Here is a 25,307-nt window from a genome sequence, read left to right as displayed (position 1 = left end):
CCCAGGAAGGACAAGGGGGCCTGCTGGGGCAGGGTCTGCTATGCTGGAGTCCCTGTGAGGCTGGCCCAGACCTGCTCTCCTTTTCCTCATTGGTCCCCACAGGTCCGTGGTGGTTGCCGTATCGGGAGGCCCCGTGGTGGCAGGGGTAGGACACTGGTATACGTCGCCAGGTGTGTCTGATAGGCTTATGCTCACACCTTCGCCTGGCACCTGGGCAGAGCCGGAGCACCTGGGCACTGAAGTGAGGACAAGGCCTCGGGGCCCCACAGGATGGCTGAGGAGACAGCTGCAGGGCGCCTGGGACCCCTGGGCTCAGGAGGTAGAAGGATACAGCCTAAAAACCCACACCACAGGCTCACCAGCCAGTGCAGGCCCACAGAGCTCAAGGAGGCAGCCCTGAGCCTCCCAGGGAGAGATGCTCTGTGCACGCCAGCACAGGCCCTGGGTTACAAACCCTAGGCACAGCCTAGGAGAGGCCCAGGCCCCAGGCCAGCAATGGGTTGCAGGAAGCAAGAGGCCCCAGCCACAGCATGAGATGAGCCCATCAAGCCAGGGCTGGGTGGGCAATGGGAGGCAGGCAGGGCTTGGGGGTGTGTCCCTGCTGCGGTGCCATCCACTGTCGACTGCAGGAGTTTCTTCCCTGTGCGGAGTCCACGGGCCTGCTGTGAGTGTGTGCATGGGCACAAGTGTGTGTGTGCCTCTGCTGTGTGTCTGTACACACGTATGTTTTGGGTTTTTTTTGTGTCTCAGACCACAGAGTCTGCCCCTCCCACCAAAGCCTAGGCAGAAGGATGAACTCACGCCCCTGGGGCCCAGGCGTCAGCAGCCTCTGTGGGATCATCGTTCCCGGTTGTCACTTGCCTTTGCCACAGCCTTATTTCTCCACAATTCCTTAAAGTTCTCAACATGCATTTAAGGCACAAAGGTGAAAGTGCCCAGAAACATCTGACTCCGCCGTGGAACCCAGGAGCAAGCTGGGTTAGCTAAGGAGCGGGGTCATTGGCAGAGGCTGGGGTCCAGGCTGAAATTTGGAGGAGGCATGTCCCAGTATGGGCTCCTGACTATGTCCTCCTGGGACAAACCCAAACCCACTCTTTAAATATGGGAGGGATTTTGCTGGCCCTGGCCCTGACCGCAGCACTTGGAAACTAAGGAGTTGTTGCCTCCCCCATGTCACAGCTGCCCGTTCATCATCATAGAAGCAACTCTGTCACCTCCATGGGCCCCTCTGTGGCTGCTGCCTGGGTCCAAGCTGAGCCCAGCTGCCCAGGCCCAGAAGGAAAGTCCAGGCCAGGCGCCCAGCACAGAGGCAGTCACGTACCCCAGGGAGAGCCACAACAAGCAGCCAGTGTTGCCCAAGAGAGGAGTAGCTGACAAGGCAGAATATGAGCTGCCATCGGCTCGAGAGGCTTTGCTGGTCCTCCTGGGCTGTGGACGTGACCTGGAGGAGCGAGGGAAGAAGTTGTATGGTGGTCCCATCCCAGGGCCTGATGGCAGCTGGACACCTGTCCCAGAGTGGCAGCCAGACACCAGCGCCATTCCCACAGTCACATCATTGGTTACAGACTGCAGGACATAGAGTGTCTTCTCTCCATCACAGTGCTGTCCAGACCCATAGCCTATGGTAGACCTGGAAGATTCAATGTCCACACCCGGGGCTGGAGCAGAGCCATGAGCCACGCCCGCTGCCCATGCATGGAAAGCCAGCCCAAGCCCTGCTTCATCCCTAGCCAAAGTCAGTGTCCTTTCCCCTTCTCCCAAGTGAGCTCTAGCCACCTGCCTACCCTGCCATCTGAGGATGACAACCTTCATTCCACTGGAAACTGGCTCTGCCACCAGCAGGCTTGCAGTCCTGGGCAGACTCCGTCACCTCTCTATGCTTCAGCCTTTCCATCTGCACAGGAGGATGATGATGGTGATGATGATGGCGACGGCTTCCTTTTGCATCTGAGGCAAGGACTAATTGAGATGATACACATCAGGCACTGGGTATGGTGCTGGTCCTTCCTGAGCACTCAATCTATGTGAGCTGTCCTTGTGAAATGGATGTCACCACATTTCCCCATGCAGAACATCCTTTGTCTGCCATACTTGAAACATCTGCCCCAATACTAACAGCTCCTCATGGAAGATGTGCACAAAACCACCCACCCTCATACTCCCAAAGGTGCCCATGCCTTATCAAGCCAAAGTCCAGCCAGGAACTTTATAGCAGCATCCCTTTCCCTCTCCATGCACCAAGGAGGAAGGCAAAGCACTGCATCTTACATCTGGAGGCAATGCCACCCTCTTGTCCCATTTTCACTGCCATCCCTAAGAGGCAGTGCTTTCCCCCACAAGGTTCCATGGCAGCCTGCCTGTAGCAACTCTGTTCACACGAGTTTCAGCATCCTTGCAGTGGCTCCCCTGCCATGCCGTGGCTCTTCATTCACTCTCTTCTCCTGTTCCCCATGACAGGCATAGATTCTGAGTGATCTGGATACATTGCTTTGTTTAATGACAGTACAGCTTCTGTGCTGGCAAAGACACAGCAGATACAGAAGGCAATTGTTGAACACAAAATAGTGACAGCAGAGATGATGGCAAGTTGGCATTTTTCTTTTCTAGCAATAAAACTTAAAGCTGACTCAAGGAGAAATGGAAATCATAATTGGAACAATAATCCTCAAGAAAGCATTAAGATTATTAAATAATTGCCCTCACAGATGATTTCAGGCCGAGATGGCTTTATGGGTGAAGTTTAGACTTTCACGAAACTAATCGGTTCCCATAAGAACTGCTCCAGGATTTGGAGGAACATGGAAAAGTCTATTAAAGGGATCACACTCCATAGTCCCCAGAGTAAAACATGGGCTAACTTGCATTTTGGCAAGGAGCCAAATGTTATAAATGACATCCTAGAAGGCCAAATTCTGTCCATCTTATTGAACAAGGACTTACACTGGGAATTAAGAACTATTTATAGTTCATCCCACCAATCAGGCCAATGATAACCCATGATCATCTCACTAGAAATGGAAAGACTCACTTGATTAATAGAGTCTCAATTCCTCTGAGACATCTAAGAGCCCAGCCCAAGCTCAGACCCAGGAGGGCACCCAGGCCTGGACAGAGAACACTGATATCATCACACCAGCCCTCCAGAGGAAAGCAAAGACTCCTTCAAGCTCTGGAAACACAGGCCCAGACAGCTGCCCATAGTTGGGCAGGCTTCACCGCAAACCCAAATCATGAAGTTAGGTAACACATTTACAGATTCTTTACATTTAGAAATCATCAAAACTTAAGAGTAAATAATAAACTCAAATAATATTAATCTAATATGTAAAGGTCTTGTACCGTTATTATGCAAACAACATACATAAGCTAATAAGAAAAAGAACAAATCCCTTAAGAAATCAGCAAAGGATATAACACAATTTCCAAAAGAAAACAAATGGCTAGCACACATGAGGAAAACACTTTGTGAACAGACATTCTTCAGAGCATTATTTATAATTATAAAATAGTTGAAAGCAAGATAGTGCCTGAAGAAATTATGGTGCATACATTAGTGGGACTATTCTGCAAACATTCCCAATTATACTTGTCACATATCTGTGATAACATGACAGCCAACATTCATGGGGTGACCTCATTTGGTAAAAGGGTGCAAAGCTCAACACGCATTGTGAGATGACTGTGGTGTAAATACAAAGACCAAACCATGAAAAGGAGTCCATCAATTAATTGATGCTTACCTTCAGTTTTGGGCTAATTTTTAAAGTATGCTATAAGCATACGCTCCTGTTATAACAGAATGGAGGGATTATGAGAGATGATATAGGTATGTCCTGGGCCTCCCCTGGCCCACTAGGCCTTACAGTTGCCTTCCCAGGCATTGCTGTCAGGGCTTCCCTCAGAGGGAGTCCTGTATTGACCTCACCACTAAGGTCTGGAGCAGGGGATCTTTAGACGTGGGTAGGGGTTATCTCACCTTAGGTCTGAATACAGGATTGTCTTAGACTGTTTTGTGCTGTTATAATAGAATATCCAAGACTGGGAAATTTATACCAAACGGAAATTTATTTCTCAAAGTTCTAGAGGCTGTGAAGTCAAGAGCAAGGGAAAGTCCAAAGCAAGTCCAGGAGCATCTGGCGAGGACCTTCTTGCTGTGTCATCACATGGTGGAAGGCAACAAAGAGAGCAAAAGGGGGCTGAACTCATCCTTTTATAACAGCGCCAATCCCACCCATGAGGTGGGGACCTTATGACCTAATCACTCTTCATACTGTTACAATGGCAATGAAATTTCATCATGAGTTTTGGAGGACAGAAGCATTCAAACCACAGCAAGGGTGCTCCTACCTCCTCTCTCAGGGCATCTGCAGAAAGAGCTGCAACTGCACGTCCTTCCTCCATCCGTCCTCTGCCCCTTCCCAATGTCTGTGCATTTCCTGTGACCCAGGAGGTCTGGCGTAGGGGGTGCTCCTGCCTTAGGTCTGAGGCCCTGTCTGAAGTGGGGTAGGTGAGGAGGCCACCTGATGGTCTGGGCCAAGACAATCACAGGACGCATCATTCACCATCAAGGAGGTTGAGGGCTGAGTCTCCAGGTCCAGGGAACTCCCCACAAAGTGGGAACCCTGCCCAGCTCCACACAGCCTCTGCTGGGGGACCCTGCTCTGGCGCAGAGCCTGGGGACAGGTCTTGAGCTCAGCCAGAGTCTGCCTCCCTGTCATTTAGGGACTAAACCTAGCGGCAGGATGCTGGAGCCCAGCCCCCATCTGACCTTACAGGGCCAAGGCTGGGGCCCTGGGTTCCCCTCAAGGTGCAGCAGGACTGGAGCCCCAGGCAGTGCAGGAGTGGCCAAAGCTGGGGCTTCCTCCAGAGCCCCCAAGCATCACGGCACCAGGAAGGGTAGGACCCTGGCCTGAGGAATTGGCACCAAAGCCCCAGAAGCTACCCTGGACACCATGGAGAGAGGCCTGGAGGGGAAGCACCAGGCACTGCCTCCCCTTCTGATCCCACCTGAGGTGGCTGCCAAGCCCAGAGAGCCACTCTGATGTCCCCCAGCCCTGAAGCCCAGGGACACCTGTACTGTGCCCCTGTGGGACCCCTGGCCAGTCTGTGCAAAGAAGTCACCACCCTACACTCAGAGACAGTGGGGGTCCTCGTCCCACATCCTCAGAGCATGGCCCAGCTGCTGCAGGGATGGTCTCCTGGAGGACCCCCAGTGCTCTATTGTCAGGGCTCCCTCCACCCCCCTGCACCAAGAGACAGCCAGACCCCAGCAAGGCTTCCAGTGGCTTCAGGTCACACCCCTAGGCTGACCCCAGCCCCATCAACACCTACCTGAGAAAGCTCCACACACCAGAACTGACCGTTTGCTCCGACTCCCGACCTCCCGTTCTCAGGGCGTCTGCTGAAAAGGCTGCAACTGCACGTCCTTCCTCTGTCTGTTCCCGATTTCCGTGCATCTCCTGTGGCCAGGAAGGTCTTTCTCAGGACCTGAGAGCCACTCCCTGAATTGTCCCCATTGGGAAGGATGGGGCCTGTGTCTCCAGGCTCTGGGAGGACGGAATCCTGACCTCAACAGTGGCCAGCACGGATACAGCAGGCCCCATCCCGGGGACGCTGACCAGCACTGGGCAACTTTTCCCTTCCCCGACGACCGAGCCCCGAGCACCCTCCCTGCTCTCCCACCACCTCCCGTTACAAGGCTGTGGCCTCCGCACTGATGATAATGGAGCTTGGCTCATTCCCCTAGAGTCGGTAGGGAGTTAATGACAAAACTCAGTTTCCTCCACCTGAACTCAAGTCTGCCTGTGTTTACCTGACCACACCTGGTACAGTTTGGACAAATTTGCACACTCAGAGACACAGACCCTTCTAGAAATCATTATCTCCCCGCCCCTGGGACCCCCCTCCCATGGAAGTCTGCTAGGCACTGGCCTGGGCCTTCCTGCTGTCCTAGGAGGCTGCTGACCTCTTGCCTGCCTCCAGTCCCCAGGTCCAGTCCCCTGGAGTCAGAGCAGACTCCAGGGACTCTGCAGGCTAGGAAGCCGCCCCCTCCAGGCCGGGGTCTAGTGCAGGTGCCCAGGACAAGAAAGATTGTGAATGCAGGAATGACTGGGCCACACCCCTCCCGTGCACGCCCCCTCCTGCCCTGCACCCCACAGCCCAGCCCCCCATGCTGGATGCTCCCCCACAGCAGAGGTGCTGTTCTGTGATCCCCTGGGAAAGACGCCCTCAACCTCCACCCTGTCCCATGGCCCAAGGAAGACAAGACACAGGCCCTCTCCTCACAGTCTCCCCACCTGGCTCCTGCTGGGACCCTCAAGGTGTGAACAGGGAGGATGGCTGCCTGGGTGGCCCCTAGGAACCCAGATCTTCGCTCCACAGACCCCAGCCCAAGCACCCCCTTCTGCAGGGCCCAGCTCTTCCCCCTCCTCCTCCCTCTGCTCTCCTCTCGTCGCCTCTGCGGGAAATCCGGGACTCAGCAGTAACCCTCAGGAAGCAGGGCCGAGGCGCCGATTAATAGGAGACTTCGTCACAATGAAACTCTTGGAAAGCCTTGACTACGATGATGACTGTGGCGTGGCCGTGAACACTGTCAGCTCCCACAGCTGCCGCAGCAAATGTCCACAGACAGGGTGCGGGCCGGGGTCGTCTGCTGTCCTGCTCAGCCCACAGCACGCATGGAGGATCTGAGGTGCCACACCTGACACCCAGGCCAGAACATGCCTCCCTCCAGGGTGACCTGCCATGTCCTGCACTGCTGGAGGGACAGGGGCAGCCTGCGAGGATCTGGGGACAGGAGATGAATCCCATTAATCCAGACAAAAACGAGCAGGACCCGAGAACCCTCCCTGTTGAGGCTGACGTGCCCAGAGGGGCCTGGGCCCACCCCACACACCGGGGCAGAATGTGTGCAGGCCCCGGTCTCTGTGGGTGTTCCGCTAGCTGGGGCTCCCCGTGCTCACCCCACAACTATAACAAGCCATAGCCTCCAGAGCCCCTGAAGGAGGCCCCGCCCACAAGCCCAGCCCCCACCCAGGAGGCCCCAGAGCTCAGGGAGCACGGGCAGATTCTGAACAACCCCGAGTCACAGTGGGTATAACTGGAATGACCACTGTGAGAAAAGCTGTGTCCAAAACTGTCTCCTGGCCACTGCCCGAGACCCCGCCAAAGAGGGGAGCAGCCGCCCCGAAACTAGGTCCTACTCAGCTCACATGACCTCCAGCACCCAGAGCACAACACGGTCCCCATTGAATGATGAGGATGGGGACTGGGCTCCAGGGGGTCATGGAAGGGGCTGGACCCCACCCTACTGCTATGGCACCAGTGCCCCTGGCCAGAACTGACCCTACCCCCGACAAGAGTCCCTCAGGGAAACAGGGGTCACTGGCACCTCCCAACATCAACCCCAGGCAGCACAGGCATAAACCCCACTTCCAGAGCAGACTCCAGGAGCACATTCACCCCAATACCCTGGGGGACCCCGACCCTGATGACTCCCCACTGGAATCCACCCCAGAGTCCACCAGGACCAAAGACCCCGCCCCTGTCTCTGTCCCTCACTCAGGGCCTGCTGCGGGGCGGGCCCTGAGAGCAGACTCGGGCTTAGGGAATACCACTGTGGCCCCAACCTCGACCAGGTCACAGGCCCTTCCTTCCTGCCCTGCAGCAGCACAGATTTTGGGGTCTGGGCAGGGAGGAACTTCTGGCAGGTCGCCAAGCACAGAGGCCTCAGGCTGAGGTGGTGGGGGTGGAAGACCCCCAGGAGGTGGCCCACTTCCCTTCCTCCCAGCTGGACCCCATGTCCTTCCTAAGATAGGGGTGTCATCCGAGGCAAGTCCTCCATGGAGCCGCCTTCAGACTCCTCCCCAGTCCTCACTGGGCCTCAGTCCCAGATATGGGAATGCAGCCACCACACGCACACCAGGCAGCCCAGACCCAGCCACCTGCAGTGCCCAAGCCCACACCCTGGAGCAGAGCAGGCTGTGTCTGGGAGAGTCTGGGCTCCCCACCCCCCACCTGCACACCCCACCCACCCCTGCCCAGGCCCCCTGCAGGAGGGTCAGAGCCCCCATGGGGTATGGAATTAGGGTCACACTCACGCGCCTCCCCTCCTGGGTGAAGGGGTCTCATGCCCAGATCCCCACAGCAGCGCTGCTCAAAGGTGGAGGCAGTGGCCCCAGGGCTACCCTGACCTGGCCCCTCAGGCTCCTCTAGCCCTGGCTGCCCTGCTGTCCCTAGGAGGCCTGGACTCCACCCAGACCACAGGTCCAGGGCACCGCCCATAGGTGCCGCCCACACTCAGTTCACAGGAAGAAGATAAGCTCCAGACCCTCAAGACCGGGACCTACCTTCCTGCCACCGCTTGTAGCTCCCGACCTCCGTGCCTCCCCTGACCTCTTACACACGGGCCAGGGAGCTGTTCCACACAGATCAACCCCAAACCGGGACCGCCTGGCACTCGGGTCGCTGCCATTTCCCTCTCCATTCCCTCCCAGTGCCTCTGTGCTCCCTCTCTCCTCCCTCCTCCCTCCTTCTGGGGAACAGCCTGTGCAGCCCCTCCCTGCAGCCCACACCCTGAGAAGACCGGACCCTGCCTTGGGCCTTTTCTCTCCCACTGCTCTTGCCGCCCACCCAGACAACCCTGGGGTCCTGTCCCTGCAGTCCCCACCCTGGTCTCCACCCAGACCCCGTCCCTCCCTCCAGACACCCCTCCCAGGCCAACCCTGCACCTGCTGGCCCTCCCCCCTTCTGCTGCCAGAGCCTCAGTTTCTCCCACCTGTGCCCCCACCCTGCTTCCTCCTGCCCACAACTCGAGCTCTTCCTCTCCTGGGGCCCCTGAGCAATGGCATTGACTGTGCACTCGCACCCGCACACTGCCCAGGCCCTCACCTTCCTCCCGGACACTCCGGCCCCGCTCCCCTCTCAGGCACGTTTGTTGTATTTCAAGGACAAAGGCTCACCCAAGTCTTTCCCATGCAGTCCTGGGCCCTTGCCCTCACTGCCCGGTTACCTGGCAGCCTCCTGTGCACAGAAGCAGGGAGCTCAGCCCTTCCACAGGCAGAAGGCACTGAAAGAAATCGGCCTCCAGCGCCTTGACACACGTCCGCCCGTGTCTCTCACTGCCCACACCTGCAGGGAGGCTCCGCACTCCCTCTAAAGACAAGGGATCCAGGCAGCAACATCACGGGAGAATGCAGGGCTCCCAGACATCCCAGCCCTCTCACAGGCCTCTCCTGGGAAGAGACCTGCAGCCACCACCGAACAGCCACGGAGGCTGCTGGATAGTAACTGAGTCAATGACCAACCTGGAGGCAGGGGAGCAGTGAGTGGGAGCCCAGACCGTAGGGACACAGACCAGTTGTTGACATCCAGAGCCTCTCACTGGTGGCCCCGTTACACCCCTGGGAAACAGAACAGACCCACAGCCCCACCTGGACCGGGGGGGCACTCCCGAGTCCCCAGCACCAGCCCCAAGAAGCACCAGGCAACAGCATCAGAGGGGGCTCCCGAGAAAGAGAGGAGGGGTGGTCTCCTTCACCAGCAAGTGCTTCCCTTGGCCAAAAACAGGGTCCACACAACTCCCCCAGGACAAAGGAGGAGCTCCCTGTTCAGCACTGGGCTCAGAGTCCTCTCCAAGACACCCTGAGTTTCAGACAAAAACCCCCTGGACAAAAAACAGGCAAATAAATGATGGCAGGTTCATGTAATGCAAACCCAGACAGCCACAAGGACAACGGTACAGGGTTATAAGCGACTATGCGGTTGAGTTCATGACAATGCTGAGTAATTGGAGTAACAAAGGAAACTCCAAAAAATACTTTCAATATGATTTCTTCTAAATAAAATTTACAGCCAGCAAAATGAACTATCTTCTTAAGGGATACATTTCCCAGTTAGAAAACCGTGAAGAAAACCAAGAAAATGATAATCACATAATCAAAGTAGTGGTTACTTCTACTGGGGAAGGAAGAGGTTATGAACTGAGACACACAGGGTTGGCAAGCCTCCTAACAAGAACAGAACAAATACATTACAGTACCTTGAAAACAGCAGTTAAACTTCTAAAACGCAAGAAGAGGAAAGTGCACACAGCTGTGTTTAGAAAATTCTCAGTCCAGCACCGTTCATAATAGCAAAGACATTAACCCAGGTTGGATAAATAAACAATGACACAGGCAATTGCACAATGATACAGACATACATTTAGTATATAAGACATCGATGATGTATCCCTAGAGAAACGACTTTAAAGAGAAAAGGCCTGATGTGTGGTGGCACTCACCTCCCTGGGATCCCTGGACAGGCTGCAGGCTCACTGTGTAGCAGGGCAGGCTGGTATCTGCTGGCAGCTCCTGGGGCCTGATGTGGAGCAAGCGCAGGGCCATATACCCCTGAGGACGGCACAGTCAGTGAATTCCAGAGAGAAGCAGCTCAGCCACACTCCCCAGGCAGAGCCCGAGAGGGACGCCCATGCACAGGGAGGCAGAGCCCAGCACCTCCACAGCCAGCACCACCTGTGCAGGGGCTGCCATCTGGCAGGCACAGAGCGGGGGATGGGTGGAGGAGCAGGGACACCAAGAAGGATCCGCACCGAGAGAAAACTACAGAAGCCTCACACATCCACCTGGGCCTCCCCTGACCTGGACTTCACCTGGCCCGGGCCTCAATTAACCTGGGCTTCACCTGACCTTGGCCTCACCTGGCCTGGACCTCGCCTGTCCCGAGCTTCACCTGACCTGGGCCTCAACTCACCTGAACATCTTCTGACCTGGGTTTAACCTGTCCTGGAACGCACCTGGCCTGGGCCTCATCTGACCTGGACCTCACCTGACCTGGGCCTCACTTGGCCTGGGCCTCACCTGCATCTGCTCCAGGTCTTGCTGGAACCTGAGTAGCACTGAGGCTGCAGAAGCTCATCCAGGGTTGGGGAATGACTCTGGAACTCTCCCACATCTGACCTTTCTGGGTGGAGGCAGCTGGTGGCCCTGGGAATATAAAAAGCCCCAGAATGATGACTCTGTGATTTGGGGGCAACTTATGAACCCGAAAGGACATGGCCATGGGGTCGGTAGGGAGAGTAGGGACAGATGCCAGCCTGAGGTGGAGCCTCAGGACACAGGTGGACACGGACACTGTCCACCTAAGTGAGGGGCAGACCCGAGTGTCCCCACAGCAGACCTGAGAGCGCTGGGCCCACAGCTTCCCCTCAGAGCCCTGCTGCCTCCTCGGGTCAGCCCTGGACCTCCCAGGGTTCCCCAGGCCTGGCGGTAGGTTTGGGGTGAGGTCTGTGTCACTGTGGTATTACTATAGTGGTAGTGGTTATTATAACCACAGTGTTACAGAGTCCATCAAAAACCCATCCCTGGGAGCCTCCCGCCACAGCCCTCCCCGCAGGGGACCGCCACGTGCCATGCTAGGATTTTGATCAAGGACACAACACCATGGGTATGGTGGCTACCGCAGCAGTGCCGTCCGTGACCCAAACCCGCAGGGCAGCAGGCACGATGGACAGGCCTGTGACTGACCACGCTGGGCTCCAGCCCGCCAGCCCTGGAGACCATGAAACAGATGGCCAAGGTCACCCCACCGGTCATCCAGATCTGGCTCCGAGGGGTCTGCATCGCTGCTGCCCTCACAACACCAGCCCAGATGGGACAGGGCCGGCCCCACAGCACCATCTGCTGCCGTCCAGCCAGCTATCCCAGAAGCCCCTCCCTCAAGGCTGGGCCATATCTATGGACCCTGAGAGCCCCCCATGTCTGAGTAGGAGCACCAGGAGGGAGGGGCTGGCCCTGTGCACTGTCCCTGCCACTGTGGTCCCTGGCCTGCCTGGCCCTGACACCTGAGCCTCTCCTGGGTCATTTCCAAGACAGAAGACATTCCTGGGGACAGCCGGAGCTGGGCGTTGCTCATCCTGCCCGGACGTCCTGAGTCCTGCTTCTTTCCAGACCTCACCGGGGAAGCCAACAGAGGACTCACCAACCACAGTCAGAGACAAAGAACCTTCCAGAAATCCCTGCCTCTCTCCCCAGTGGGTACCCTCTTCCAGGACAGTCCTCAGTGACATCACAGTGGCCTGAGATCCCCAGGACGCAGCACCACTGTCAATGGGGGCCCCAGATGCCTGGACCAGGGCCTGTGTGGGAAAGGCCTCTGGGCACACTCAGGGACTTTTTGTGAAGGGCCCTCCTACTGTGTGACTACAGTAACTACCACAGTGATGAAACCAGTGGAAAAACTGGCTGGAAACCCAGGGGCTGTGTGCACGCCTCAGCTCAGAGCTCTCCAGGAGCACAAGAGCCAGACCCAAGGATTTCTGCCCAGACCCTCAGCCTCTAGGGACACCCGGGCCATCTCAGCCTGGGATGGTGTCCCGCACACCGTCTTCCTCCAAATAGGGGCTTCAGAGGGCTCTGAGGTGACCTCACTCATGACCACAGGTGCCCTGGCCCTTCCCTGCCAGCTGTACCAGACCCTGTCCTGACAGATGCCCCGGTTCCAATAGCCAATTCCTGGGACCCCAAATTGCTGTAGACACCAGCCTCATTCCAGCACCTCCTGCCAATTGCCTGGATTCCCATCCTGGCTGGAATCAACAGGAGAGCGTCTCCCAGGCTCCCAACAGGCAGGACTCCCACACACCCTCCTCTGAGAGGCCACTGTGTTCCGTAGGGCCAGGCCCCAGACAGTCCCCCTCACCTGCCACTAGGGAAACACCTGCCATTGTCGTCCCTACCTGGCAAAGACCACTCATGGAGCCCCCAACCCCAGGTACAGCCGCAGAGAGAGTCCCTGAGGGATCTAAGAAGGAGCCATGCCCAGTTCTGCCTGGACCCTCAGCCAGGCCAACAGGAGTGGATGCTGGAGCTGGGCCCGCACTGGGCCACACAGGAGCTCACCAGTGAGGACAGGAGAGCACATGCCGGGGAGCACCCAGCCTCCTGCTGACCAGAGGCCCATCCCAGAGTCGAGGAGGCTGCAGAGGCCTCTCCAGGGGGACACTGTGCATTTCTGGTCCCTGAGCAGCCCCCCATGTCCCCAGCCCTGGGGGCCCCTGGCACAGCTGTCTGGACCCTCCCTGTTCCCTGGGAAGCTCCTCCTGACAGCCCCCCTCCAGTTCCAGGTGTGGTTATTGTCAGGGGGTATCAGACTGTGGTGGATATACTGGCTACGGTTACCACAGTGGTGCCGCCCATAGCAGCAACCAGGCCAACTAGACAGGCCCCTGCCGCGCAGCCCCAGGCCTCCAGCTCACCTGCCTCTCCTGGAGCTCTCAAGGCTGCTGTTTTCTGCACTCTGCCCTCTGTGGGGAGGGTTCCTTCAGCGGGAGGTCTGTTCTCAGCTTCCCAGGGCCTCATTCCTGCACGGAAGGCCAAGGGCTGGGCCTGCCGGGGGCACGGCACCCTCACATGCCGCGGCTAAGATAGGGTGGGCAGCCTGGCGGGGACAGGACATCCTGCTGGAGTATCTGTCACTGTGCCTAGTGGGGCACTGGCTCCCAAACAATTCGGTCCTTGCGAAAATCCCCACTGCCTCCCCTGCTAGGGGCTGGCCTGGTCTCCTGCTGTCCTAGGAGGCTGCTGACCTCCAGAATGGCTGCCATCCCCAGTTCTAGGGCCAGAGCAGATCCCAGGCAGGCTGTTGGCTGGGAGGCCACCCCCTCCTTGCCAGGGTTCACTGCAGGTGACCAGGGCAGGAAATGGCATGAACACAGGGATGACTGCACCATCCCCCAAAAGAGTCCGCCCCCTCCTGCTCTGCGCTGCGCAGCCCCCAGGCCAGTCCACGAAAACCGGGCCCCACATCAGAGTCACTGCCTGGCCCTGCCCTGGGGCGGACCCCTCAGCCCCTACCCTGTCTAGAGGACTTGGGGGGACAGGACACAGGCCCTCTCCTTACGGTTCCCCCACCTGGCTCCTGCCGGGACCCTTGGGGTGTGGACAGAAAGGACGCCTGCCTGATTTGCCCCCAGGAACCCAGAACTTCTCTCCAGGGACCCCAGCCCGAGCACCCCCTTCCCCAGGACGCACCCTGTCCCTCCTCCCCTCTGCTCTCCTCTCATCGCCCCATGGGAATCTGGTATCCCCAGGAAGCCATCAGGAAGGGCTGAGGGAGGAAGCGGAGCTGCTGCACCACCGGGCAGGAGGCTCCGTCTTCGTGAACCCAGGGAAGTGCCAGCCTCCTAGAGGGTATGGTCCACCCTCCCTGGGGCTCCCACCGTGGCAGGCTGCAGGGAAGGAGCAGGTACAGTGTGGGGGAGGGCTCAGGGCCCTGCGGGTGCTCCTCTATCCTCAGTGAGCCCCCCCCTTCAGCCACTGACCTGTCCACCTCCTCTCCACCCTGACCACAGGTCATCCACACCTTCTTAAGTCCCACCTACACCATGGCCAGCAGAGCCAGGGCAGACAGAGCCTGGGGTGCAGGGGGGCCGCCAGGGCAGCTTCAGGGAGGAAAGGATGGAGGGAGGGGAGGTCAGTGAACAGGGCCTGCTCCCCTAGGTCCAGGATCTTCCTCTGGGACCCCCAGATCCCGCCCCTTCCAGGCTCTGGGAGGACAAGCAGGATGAGAGATTCTGTGCGGGACCTTCTCACAGTGAAATACCCCCACAGCAGCTCAGGCCAGACACAAAAGCCCCTCAGTGAGCCCTTCACTGCAGTCCTGGGCCTTGGTAGCAGCCTCTCCCACACAGGACAGACCCAGCACCCCAAGGAGGTCCTGCCAGGGGGAGCTCAGAGCCACGGAGAACGATGTGGGGCCTCCGATACAGGCACAGACCTCAGCTCCATCCAGGACCACCCAGCCCACGCCCTGAGATGAACGCCTAACTCCAGCCTCTGTAGGGAGGGACGCAGCTGGCCTCTGCATCCGACCCCCACTGCAGACATCAGACAGAGGGGCAGGCCTCCCAGACCCAGGGTTGAGGGACGCCCCCATCAAGGCCAGACAAGACCAAGGGGCTCTGAGCCCAGCAAGGGAAGGCCCCCAAACAGACCAGGAGGTTTCTGAAGGTGTCTGTGTCACAGTGGGATATAGCAGCGACTGGTACCACTGGGGCCCCCTGTGCTCACCCCACAACTAAAATGAGCCACAGCCTCCAGGGCCCCCACAGGAGACCCCGCCCAGCAGCCCAGGCCCCACCTGGGAGGCCCCAGAGCTCAGGGCGTCCCGTTGGATACCAAACAGCCCCAAGTCACAGTGGGTATAACTGGAACTATCACTGTGAGAATAGCTGGGTCCAAAACTGTCTCCTGGCCACAGTCAGAGGCCCAGCCAGAGAGGGCAGCAGCCACACCAATACCATGTCCTGCCGGCTCCCATGAACCCCAGCACCCAGAGCCCCACGGTGTCCCCACTGGATGGGAGGACAAGGGCCGGGGGCTCCAGCGGGTTGGGACAGGGGCTTGATCGCATCCTTCTGCCGAGGCCCCAGTGCCCCTGGCTGGAGTTGACGCTTCTGACAAGTGTCCTCAGAGAGACAGAGGTCACCGGCGCCTCCCAACATCAACCCCAGGCAGAATGGGCACAAACCCCACATCCAGAGCCAACTCCAGGAGCAGAGACACCCCAATACCACAGGGGACCCCAACCCTGATGACTTCCCACTGGAATTCGCCCCAGAGTCCACCAGGACCAAAGACCCTGCCTCTGCCTCTGTCCCTCACTCAGGACCTACTGCCAGGCGAGCCTTTGGGAGCAGACTCGGGCTTAGGGGACACCAGTGTGGCCCCGACCTCGACCAGGACGCAGACCTTTCTTTCCTTTCCTGGGGCAGCACAGACTTTGGGGTCTGGGCCGGGAAGAACTTCCGGCAGGTCGCCAAGCACAGACCCCACAGGCTGAGGTGGCCCCGGAAAGACCTCCAGGAGGTGGCCACTCCCCTTCCTCCCAGCTGGACCCCATGTCCTCCCCGAGATAGGGGTGCCATCCAAGGCAGGTCCTCCTTGGAGCCCCCTTCGGACTCCTCCTGGGACCCCACTGGGCCTCAGTCCCGGCTCTGGGGATGCAGCCGCCATGAGTGCACCAGGCAGCCCAGGCCCAGCCACCCTGCAGTGCCCAAGCCCACACCCTGGAGCAGAGCAGGGTGCGTCTGGGAGGGGCTGAGCTCCCCACCCCCACCCCCACCTGCACACCCCACCCACCCCTGCCCAGCGGCTCTGCAGGAGGGTCAGAGCCCCCCATGGGGTATGGACTTAGGGTCTCACTCGCGTGGCTCCCATCCTGGGTGAAGGGGCCTCAAACCCAGGTTCCCACAGCAGCGCTGGTCACAAGTGGAGGCAGAGGCCCGAGGGCCACCCTGACCTGGCCCCTAAGGTTCCTCCAGCCCAGGCTGCCCTGCTGTCCCTGGGAGGCCTGAGCTCCACCAGACCACAGGTCCAGGGCACCGGGTGCAGGAGCCACCCACACACAGCTCACAGGAAGAAGAAAAGCTCCAGACCCCAGGGCCACGACCTGCCTTCCTGCTACTGCTTCCTGCCCCAGACCTCGGCGCCCTCCCCCGTCCACTTACACACAGGCCAGGAAGCTGTTCCCACACAGACCAACCCCAAACCAGGACCGCCTGACACTCGGGTCGCTGCCATTTCCTTCTCCATTTGCTCCCAGCGCATCTGTGCTCCCTCCCTCCTGCCTCCTTTGGGGGAGCACCCTGTGCAGTTCCTCCCTGCAGCCCACACCCTGGTGAGACCCAACCATGCCTGAGGCCATTCCAACCCTGCTGCTCTTACTGCCCACCCAGACAACCTTGAGGTCCCGTCCCTGCAGTCCCCACCCTGGTCTCCACCCAGACCCCTGTGCCTCACTCCAAACACCCCTCCCAGGCCAACCCTGCACCTGCTGGCCCTCCCCCCTTCTGCTGCCAGAGCCTCAGTTTCTCCCGCCTGTGCCCACACCCTGCCCCAACCTGCCCACAACTCGAGCTCTTCCTCTCCTGGGGCCCCTGAGCAATGGCATTGACTGTGCACTCGCACCCACACACTGCCCAGGCCCTCACCTTCCTCCCGGACACTCCAGCCCCGCTCCCCTCTCAGGCCTGTTTGTTGTATTTCGAGGACAAAGGCTCACCCAAGTCTTTCCCATGCAGTCCTGGGCCCTTGCCCTCACTGCCCGGTTACACGGCAGCCTCCTGTGCACAGAAGCAGGGAGCTCAGCCCTTCCACAGGCAGAAGGCACTGAAAGAAATCGGCCTCCAGCGCCTTGACACACGTCCGCCTGTGTCTCTCACTGCCCACACCTGCAGGGAGGCTCCGCACTCCCTCTAAACACAAGGGATCCAGGCAGCAACATCACGGGAGAATGCAGGGCTCCCAGACATCCCAGCCCTCTCACAGGCCTCTCCTGGGAAGAGACCTGCAGCCACCACCGAACAGCCACAGAGGCTGCTGGATGGTAACTGAGTCAATGACCAACCTGGAGGCAGGGGAGCAGTGAGCCAGAGCCCAAACCGCAGGGACAGAGACCAGCCGCTGACATCCCAAGCCTCTCACTGGTGGTCCCACAACACCCCGTGGAAATAGTACAGACCCACAGCCCCACCTGGAACAGGGCAGAGACTGCTGAGCCCCTAGCCCCAGCCCTGAGAAACACCAGGCAACAGCATCAGAGGGGGCTCCCGAGAAAGAGAGGAGGGGAGGTCTCCTTCACCAGCAAGCGCTTCCCTTGACCGAAGACAGGGTCCACGCAACTCCCCCAGGACAAAGGAGGAGCCCCCTGTTCAGCACTGGGCTCAGTGTCCTCTCCAAGACACCCTGAGTTTCAGACAAAATCCTCCTGGAATGCACAGTCTCAGCAGGAGAGCCAGCCAGAGCCAGCAAGAAGGGACTCGGTGACACCTGCAGCGATAGGAGGATTTTGTGGGGGCTCATGTCACTGTGAGGATATTGTAGTGGTGGTAGCTGCTATACCCACAGTGACACAGCCCCATTCCCAAAGCCCTACTGCAAACGCACCCACTTCTGGGGCTGAGGGGCTGGGGCAGCGTCTGGGAAGTAGGGCCTAGGGGTGTCCATCAATGTCCAAAACCCACAAGACTCACTCACAGACATCACCCCACTGGCCAGCGAGCAGGGTAAACAGAAAATGAGAAGCAGCTGGGGAAGCTTGCACAGGCCCCATGGAAACAGCTTTGGCCAGTGTGCAAGAGGGGATGCAGGCAGAGCCTGAGCAGGGCCTTTTGCTGTTTCTGCTTTCCTGTGCAGAGAGTTCCATAAACTGGTGTTCGAGATCAGTGACTGGGAGTGAACCCAGGAGGACAGCGCAGGAAGAGCACAGGGAAGGAGGAGCAGCCGCTATCCTACACTGTCATCTTTTGAAAGTTTGCCCTGTGCCCACACTGCTGCATCATGGGATGCTTAACAGCTGATGTAGACACAGCTAAAGAGAGAATCAGTGAGATGGATTTGCAGCACAGATCTGAATAAATTCTCCAGAATGTGGAGCAGCACAGAAGCAAGCACACAGAAAGTGCCTGATGCAAGGGCAAAGTACAGTGGGCACCTTCAGGCACGGCTGCTGGGCACAGACACTCTGAAAAGCACTGGCAGGAACTCCCCGTGACAAAGCAGAACCCTGCAGGCAATGCCAGCCCTAGAGCCCTCCCTGAGAGCCTCATGGGCAAAGATGTGCAGAACATCTGTTTGTCACAGCCCCAAACTGAGAGCAAAGCAAACATCCATCTGAAATAAAACGGGCAAATAAACGATGGCAGGTTCATGCAATGCAAACCCAGACAGCCACAAGGACAACGGTACAGGGTTATAAGCGACTCTGCGGTTGAGTTCATGACAATGCTGAGTAATTGGAGTAACAAAGGAAAGTCCAAAAAATACTTTCAATGTGATTTCTTCTAAATAAAATTTACACCCGGCAAAATGAACTATCTTCTTAAGGGATACATTTCCCAGTTAGAAAACCGTGAAGAAAACCAAGAAAATGATAATCACATAATCAAAGTAGTGGTTATTTCTACTGGGGAAGGAAGAGGGTATGAACTGAGACACATAGGGTTGGCAAGTCTCCTAACAAGAACAGAACAAATACATTACAGTACCTTGAAAACAGCAGTTAAACTTCTAAATCGCAAGAAGAGGAAAATGCATACGGTTGCGTTTAGAAAATTCTCAGTTCAGCACTGTTCATAATAGCAAAGACATTAACCCAGGATGGATAAATAAACGATGACACAGGCAATTGTACAATGATACAGACATACATTTAGTATATGAGACATCGATGATGTATCCCCAAAGAAACAACTTAAAGAGAAAAGGCCTGATGTGTGGTAGCACTCACCTCCCTGGGCATCCCCAGACAGGCTGCAGGCTCACTGCGTGGCAGGGCAGGCCGGTATCTGCTGGCAGCTCCTGGGGCCTGATGTGGAGCAGGCACAGAGCCATATATCCCGGAGGACATATACCCGTGAGGACGGCACAGTCGGCGCATTCTAGAGAGAAGCAGCTCAGCCACACTCCCCGGCCAGAGCCTGAGAGGGACGCCCATGCACAGGGAGGCAGAGCCCAGCTCCTCCACAGCCAGCACCACCTGTGCAGGGGCCGCCATCTGGCAGGCACAGAGCGGGGGCTGGGAGGAGGAGCAGGGGTACCAGGAAGGATCCGCACCGAGAGAAAACTACAGAAGCCTCACACATCAACCTTAGCCTTTCCTGACCTGGGCCTCCCCTGAACTGGGCTTCACCTGGCCTGGGCCTCACCTGGCCTCGGGCCTCACTTGTACCAGCTCCAGATCTTGCTGGAACCTGAGTAGCACTGAGGGTGCAGAAGCTCATCCAGGGTTGGGGAATGACTCTGGAACTCTCCCACATCTGACCTTTCTGGGTGGAGGCAGCTGGTGGCCCTGGGAATATAAAAAGCCCCAGAATGATGCCTCTGTGATTTGGCGGCAATTTATGAACCCTAAAGGACATGGCCATGGGGTCGGTAGGGAGAGTAGGGACAGATGCCAGCCTGAGGTGGAGCCTCAGGACACAGGTGGACACGGACACTGTCCACCTACGTGAGGGGCAGACCCAAGTGTCCCTGAAGCAAACCTGAGAGCGCTGGGCCCACAGCTTCCCCTCGGGGCCCTGCTGCCTCCTCAGGTCAGCCCTGGACATCCCGGGTTTCCCCAGGCCTGGTGGTAGGTTTGGGGTGAGGTCTGTGTCACTGTGGTATTACTATAGTTGGGGTAGTTATTATAACCACAGCGTCACACAGTCCATCAAAAACCCATCCCTGGGAGCCTCCTGCCACAGCCCTCCCTGCGGGGGACGGCCACGTGCCATGTTAGGGTTTTGATCGAGGACACAGCAACATTGGTATGGTGGCTACCGCAGCAGTGCAGCCCGTGCAAACACACAGGGCAGCAAGCATGTTCGACAGGCCTGTGAGTGACCATGCTGGGCTCCAGCCCGCCAGCCCCAGAGACCATGAAACAGATGGCCAAGCTCACCCTGCAGGTCATCCAGATCTGGCTCCGAGGGGTCTGCATCACTGCTGCCCTCACAACACCAGCCCAGATGGGACAGGGCCAGCCCCACAGCACCATCTGCTGCTGTCCAGCCGGTGGTCCCAGAAGCCCCTCCCTCAAGGCTGGGCCACATGTGTGGACCCTGAGAGCCCCCCATGTCAGAGTAGGGGCACCAGGAGGGCAGAGCTGGCCCTGTGCACTGTCCCTGCCCCTGTGGTCCCTGGCCTGCCTGGCCCTGACACCTGAGCCTCTCCTGGGTCATTTCCAAGACAGAAGACATTCGCGGGACAGCTGGAGCTGGGTGTCGCTCATCCTGCCCGGCCATCCTGAGTCCTGCTCATTTCCAGACCTCACCAAAGAAGCCAACAGAGGACTCACCTCCCACAGTCAGAGACAAAGAACCTTCCGGAAATCCCTGTCTCGCTCTCCAGTAGTCACCCTCTTCGAGAACAGTCCTCAGTGGCATCACAGCGGGAACCCACGTCGGGATCACGACGGCCCCCAGAACACAAGATGACCCATGGGGACAGCCCCACAACCCAGCCCTTCCCAGACCCCTAAAAGGCATCCCACCCCCTGCCCCTGTCCCAGGGCTCAAACTCCAGGAGGCCTGACTCCTGCACACCCTCTGGCCGAACGTCACATCAGCCCCTACTGGAGGGGACAGGAGCCCAGGAGGGTGAGTCAGATCCACCTGCCCTCGATGGCAGGTGGGGAAGATTCAGAAAGGCCTGAGATCCCCAGGACGCAGCACTACTGTCAATGGGGGCCCCAGATGCCGGAAAAAGGCCTGCATGGGAAAGGCCTCTGGCCACACTCAGGGGCTTTTTGTGAAGGGCCCTCCTGCTGTGTGACTACGGTGACTACCACAGTGATGAACCCAGTGGCAAAAACTAGCCAGAAACGCAGGGTTTATGCACACTCCTCAGCTCGGAGCTCTCCAGGACCAGAAGAACCAGGCCCGAGGGTTTGTGCCCAGACTCTTAGCCTCTAGGGACACCCGGGCCATCTTAGCCCATGGGCTGGTGCCCTGCACACCATGTTCCCCCAAACAGGGGCTTCAGAGGGCTCTGAGGTGACCTCACTCATGACCACAGGTGCCCTGGTCCCTTCCCTGCCAGCTGCACTGAACCCTGTCCCAACGGCTGCCCCAGTTCCAACAGCCAATTCCTGGGGCCCAGAATTGCTGTAGAGACCAGCCTCATTCCAGCACCTCCTGCCAATTGCCTGGATTCCCATCCTGGCTGGAATCAAGAGGGCAGCATCTGCCAGGCTCCCAACAGGCGGGACTCCCACATACCCTCCTCTGAGAGGCCACTGTGTTCCGTAGGGCCAGGCCCCAGACAGTCCCCTTCACCTGCCCATGTAGAAACGCCTGCCTTTGACGTCCCCACCTGGCAAAGACCACTCGTGGAGCCCCCAGCCCCAGGTACAGCTGTAGAGAGAGTCCCTGAGGGATCTAAGAAGGAGCCATGCCCAGTTCTGCCTGGACCCTCAGCCAGGCTGACAGGAGTGGACGCTGGAGCTGGGCCCGCACTAGGCCGCATAGGAGCTCACCAGTGAGGACAGGAGAGCACATGCCGGGGAGCACCCAGCCTTCTGCTGACCGGAGGCCCGTCCCAGAGCCCAGGAGGCTGCAGAGGCCTCTCCAGGGGGACACTGTGCATGTCTGGTCCCTGAGCAGCCCCCCACGTCCCCAGCCCTGGGGGCCCCTGGCACAGCTGTCTGGACCCTCCCTGTTCCCTGGGAAGCTCCTCCTGACAGCCCCCCTCCAGTTCCAGGTGTGGTTATTGTCAGGGGGTATCAGACTGTGGTGAATATGGCTACGGTTACCACAGTGGTGCCGCCCATAGCAGCAACCAGGCCAACTAGACAGGCCCCTGCCGCGCAGCCCCAGGTCTCCAGCTCACCTGCCTCTCCTGGGGCTCTCAAGGCTGCTGTTTTCTGCACTCTGCCCTCTGTGGGGAGGGTTCCTTCAGCGGGAGGTCTGTTCTCAGCTTCCCAGGGCCTCATTCCTGCACGGAAGGCCAATGGATGGGCACCCTCACATGCCGCGGCTAAGATAGGGTGGGCAGCCTGGCAGGGACAGGACATACTGCTGGGGTGTCTGTCACTGTGCCTAGTGGGGCACTGGCTCCCAAACAATGCGGTCCTTGCCAAAATCCCCACTACCTCCCTGCTAGGGGCTGGCCTGGTCTCTTGCTGTCCTAGGAAGCTGCTGACCTCCAGAATGGCTGCCATCCCCAGTTCTAGGGCCAGAGCAGACCCCAGGCAGGCTGCAGACTGGGAGGCCACCCCCTCCTTGCCAGGGTTCACTGCAGGTGACCAGGGCAGGAAATGGCATGAACACAGGGATAACCGGGCCATCCCCCACCTGAGTCCACCCCCTTCTGCTCTGCACCCCGCACCCCCCAGGCCAGCCCATGACATCCAACAACCCCATACCAGAGTCGCTGCCCGGTGTGGCCCTGGGGAGGACCCCTCAGCCCCTACCCTGTCTAGAGGACTTGGGGGGACAGGACTCAGGCCCCCTCCTTATGGTTCCCCACCTGGCTCCTGCCAGGACCCTCGGGTTGTGGACAGAAAGGACGCCTGCCTGATTGGCCTCCAGGAACCCAGAACTTCTCTCCAGGGACCCCAGCCTGAGCACGCCCTTCCCCAGGACCCAACCCTGCGTCTCCTCCCCTCTGCTCTCCTCTCATCGCCCCATGGGAATCCGGTATCCCCAGGAAGCCATCAGGAAGGGCTGAGGGAGGAAGCGGAGCTGCTGCACCACCGGGCAAGAGGCTCCGTCTTCGTGAACCCAGGGAAGTGCCAGCCTCCTAGAGGGTATGGTCCACCCTCCCTGGGGCTCCCACTGTGGCAGGCTGCGGGGAAGGACCAGGGATGTTGTTGGGGAGGGCTCAGGGCCCCACAGGTGCTCCACCGTCCTGGATGAGCCTCCCCCTTCACCCACTGACCCACCCACCTCCTCTCTACCCATTCAACACCCTGGCCACACGTCGTCCACACCATCCTAAGTCCCACCTACACTAGAGCCGGCAGGGCCAGTGCAGACAGAGGCTGGGGTGCAGGAGGGCCGACAGGGCAGCTTGGGGGAGGGAAGGATGGAGGAAGCGGAGGTCAGTGAAGAGGCCCCCTCCCCTGGGTCCAGGATCCTCCTCTGGGACCCCCAGATCCCACCCCTTCCAGGCTCTGGGAGGACAAGCAGGATGGGAGAATCTGTGCGGGACCCTCTCACAGTGGAATACCCCCACAGGGGCTCAGGCCAGACACAAAAGCCTCTCAGTGAGCCCTCCACTGCAGTGCTGGGCGTGGGTGGCAGCCCCTCCCAAACAGGATGAACCCAGCACCCCGAAGAAGTCCTGCCGGGGGGAGCTCACAGCCATGGAGGAGCAGGATATGGGGCCTCCAATACAGGCACAGACCTCAGCTCCATCCAGGACTGCCACGTCCCACCCTAGGAGGAACCCCTTTCTCCAGTCCCTGCAGGCCAGGAGGCAGCTGACTCCTGACTTGGACCCCTATTCCAGACACCAGACAGAGGGGCAGGCCCCCCAGAACCAGGGTTGAGGTCACCCCGTCAAGGCCAGAAAAGACCAAGGTGCACTGAGCCCAGCAAGGGAAGGTCCCCAAACAAACCAGGAAGTTTCTGAAGGTGTCTGTGTCACAGTGGAGTATAGCAGCTGGTACCACAGTGACACTCGCCCAGCCAGAAACCCCATTCCAAGTCAGTGGAAGCAGAGAGAGCAGGGAGGACACGTTTAGGATCTGAGGCTGCACCTGACACCCAGGCCAGCAGATGTCTCCTGTCCACAGCACCCTGCCATGTCCTGCATTTCTGGAAGAACAAGGGCAGGCTGAAGGGGGTCCAGGACCAGGAGATGAGTCCCCTCTACCCAGAGAAGGAGCCAGGCAGGACACAGGCCCCTTCCCCATTGAGGCTGACCTGCCCAGAGGGGCCTGGGCCCGCCCCACACACCGGGACGGAATGTGTGCAGGCCTCGGTCTCTGTGGGTTTTCCACTAGCTGGGGCTCCCCGTGCTCACCCCACACCTAAAACGAGCCACCGCCTCAGGGCTCCTGAAGGAGACCCCACCCACAAGCCCAGCCCCCACCCAGGAGGCCCCAGAGCACAGGGTGCCTGGTCGGATTCTGAACAGCCCCGTGTCACAGTGGGTATAACTGGAACTACCACTGTGAGAAAAGCTGCGTCCAAAACTGTCTCCTGGCAGCAGTCGGAGGCCCCGCAGAGAGGGCAGCAGCCACCCTGAACCCATGTGCTGCTGGCTCCCATGACCCCCTGCACCCGGAGCCCCACGGTGTCCCCATTGGATGGAAGGACAAGGGCCGGGGGCTCCGGCGGGTCAGGCCAGGGGCTTGATCGCATCCTTCTGCCGTGGCCCCAGTGCCCCTGGCTGGAGTTGACCCTTCCGATAAGTGTCCTCAGAGAGTCAGGGATCAGCGGCACCTCCCAACATCAACCCCATGCAGCCCAGGCACAAACCCCACATCCAGGGCCAACTCCAGGAACAGAGACACCCCAATACTCTGGGGGACCCCGACCCTGATGACTCCCGTCCCATCTCTGTCCCTCACTTGGGGCCTGCTGCGGGGCGAGCACTTGGGAGCAGACTCAGGCTTAGGGGACACCACTGTGGGCCTGACCTCGAGCAGGCCAAAGACCCTTCCCTCCTGCCCTGGGGCAGCACAGACTTTGGGGTCTGGGCAGGGAGGAACTTCTGGCAGGTCGCCAAGCACAGAGCCCCCAGGCTGAGGTGGCCCCAGGAGTATTCCCAGGAGGTGGCCCATTCCCCTTCCTCCCAGCTGGACCCCATGTCCTCCCC

At 58.9% G+C, this 25,307-nt stretch overlaps 1 gene segment (V, D, J or C); it reads left to right on the top strand.

Annotated features, from left to right (window-relative positions):
- Positions 1–25,307, top strand: part of LOC129012387 (immunoglobulin heavy constant mu-like) — a 227,694-nt gene that overhangs the window by 138,790 nt on the left and 63,597 nt on the right.

This window comes from Pongo pygmaeus, chromosome 15 (genome assembly GCF_028885625.2).
Source record: "Pongo pygmaeus isolate AG05252 chromosome 15, NHGRI_mPonPyg2-v2.0_pri, whole genome shotgun sequence".
NCBI classification, from domain to species: Eukaryota; Metazoa; Chordata; class Mammalia; order Primates; family Hominidae; genus Pongo; species Pongo pygmaeus.
The sequence above is the reverse complement of the archived record's forward strand: the minus strand, read 5'-3'. Positions and strand labels throughout refer to the sequence as shown.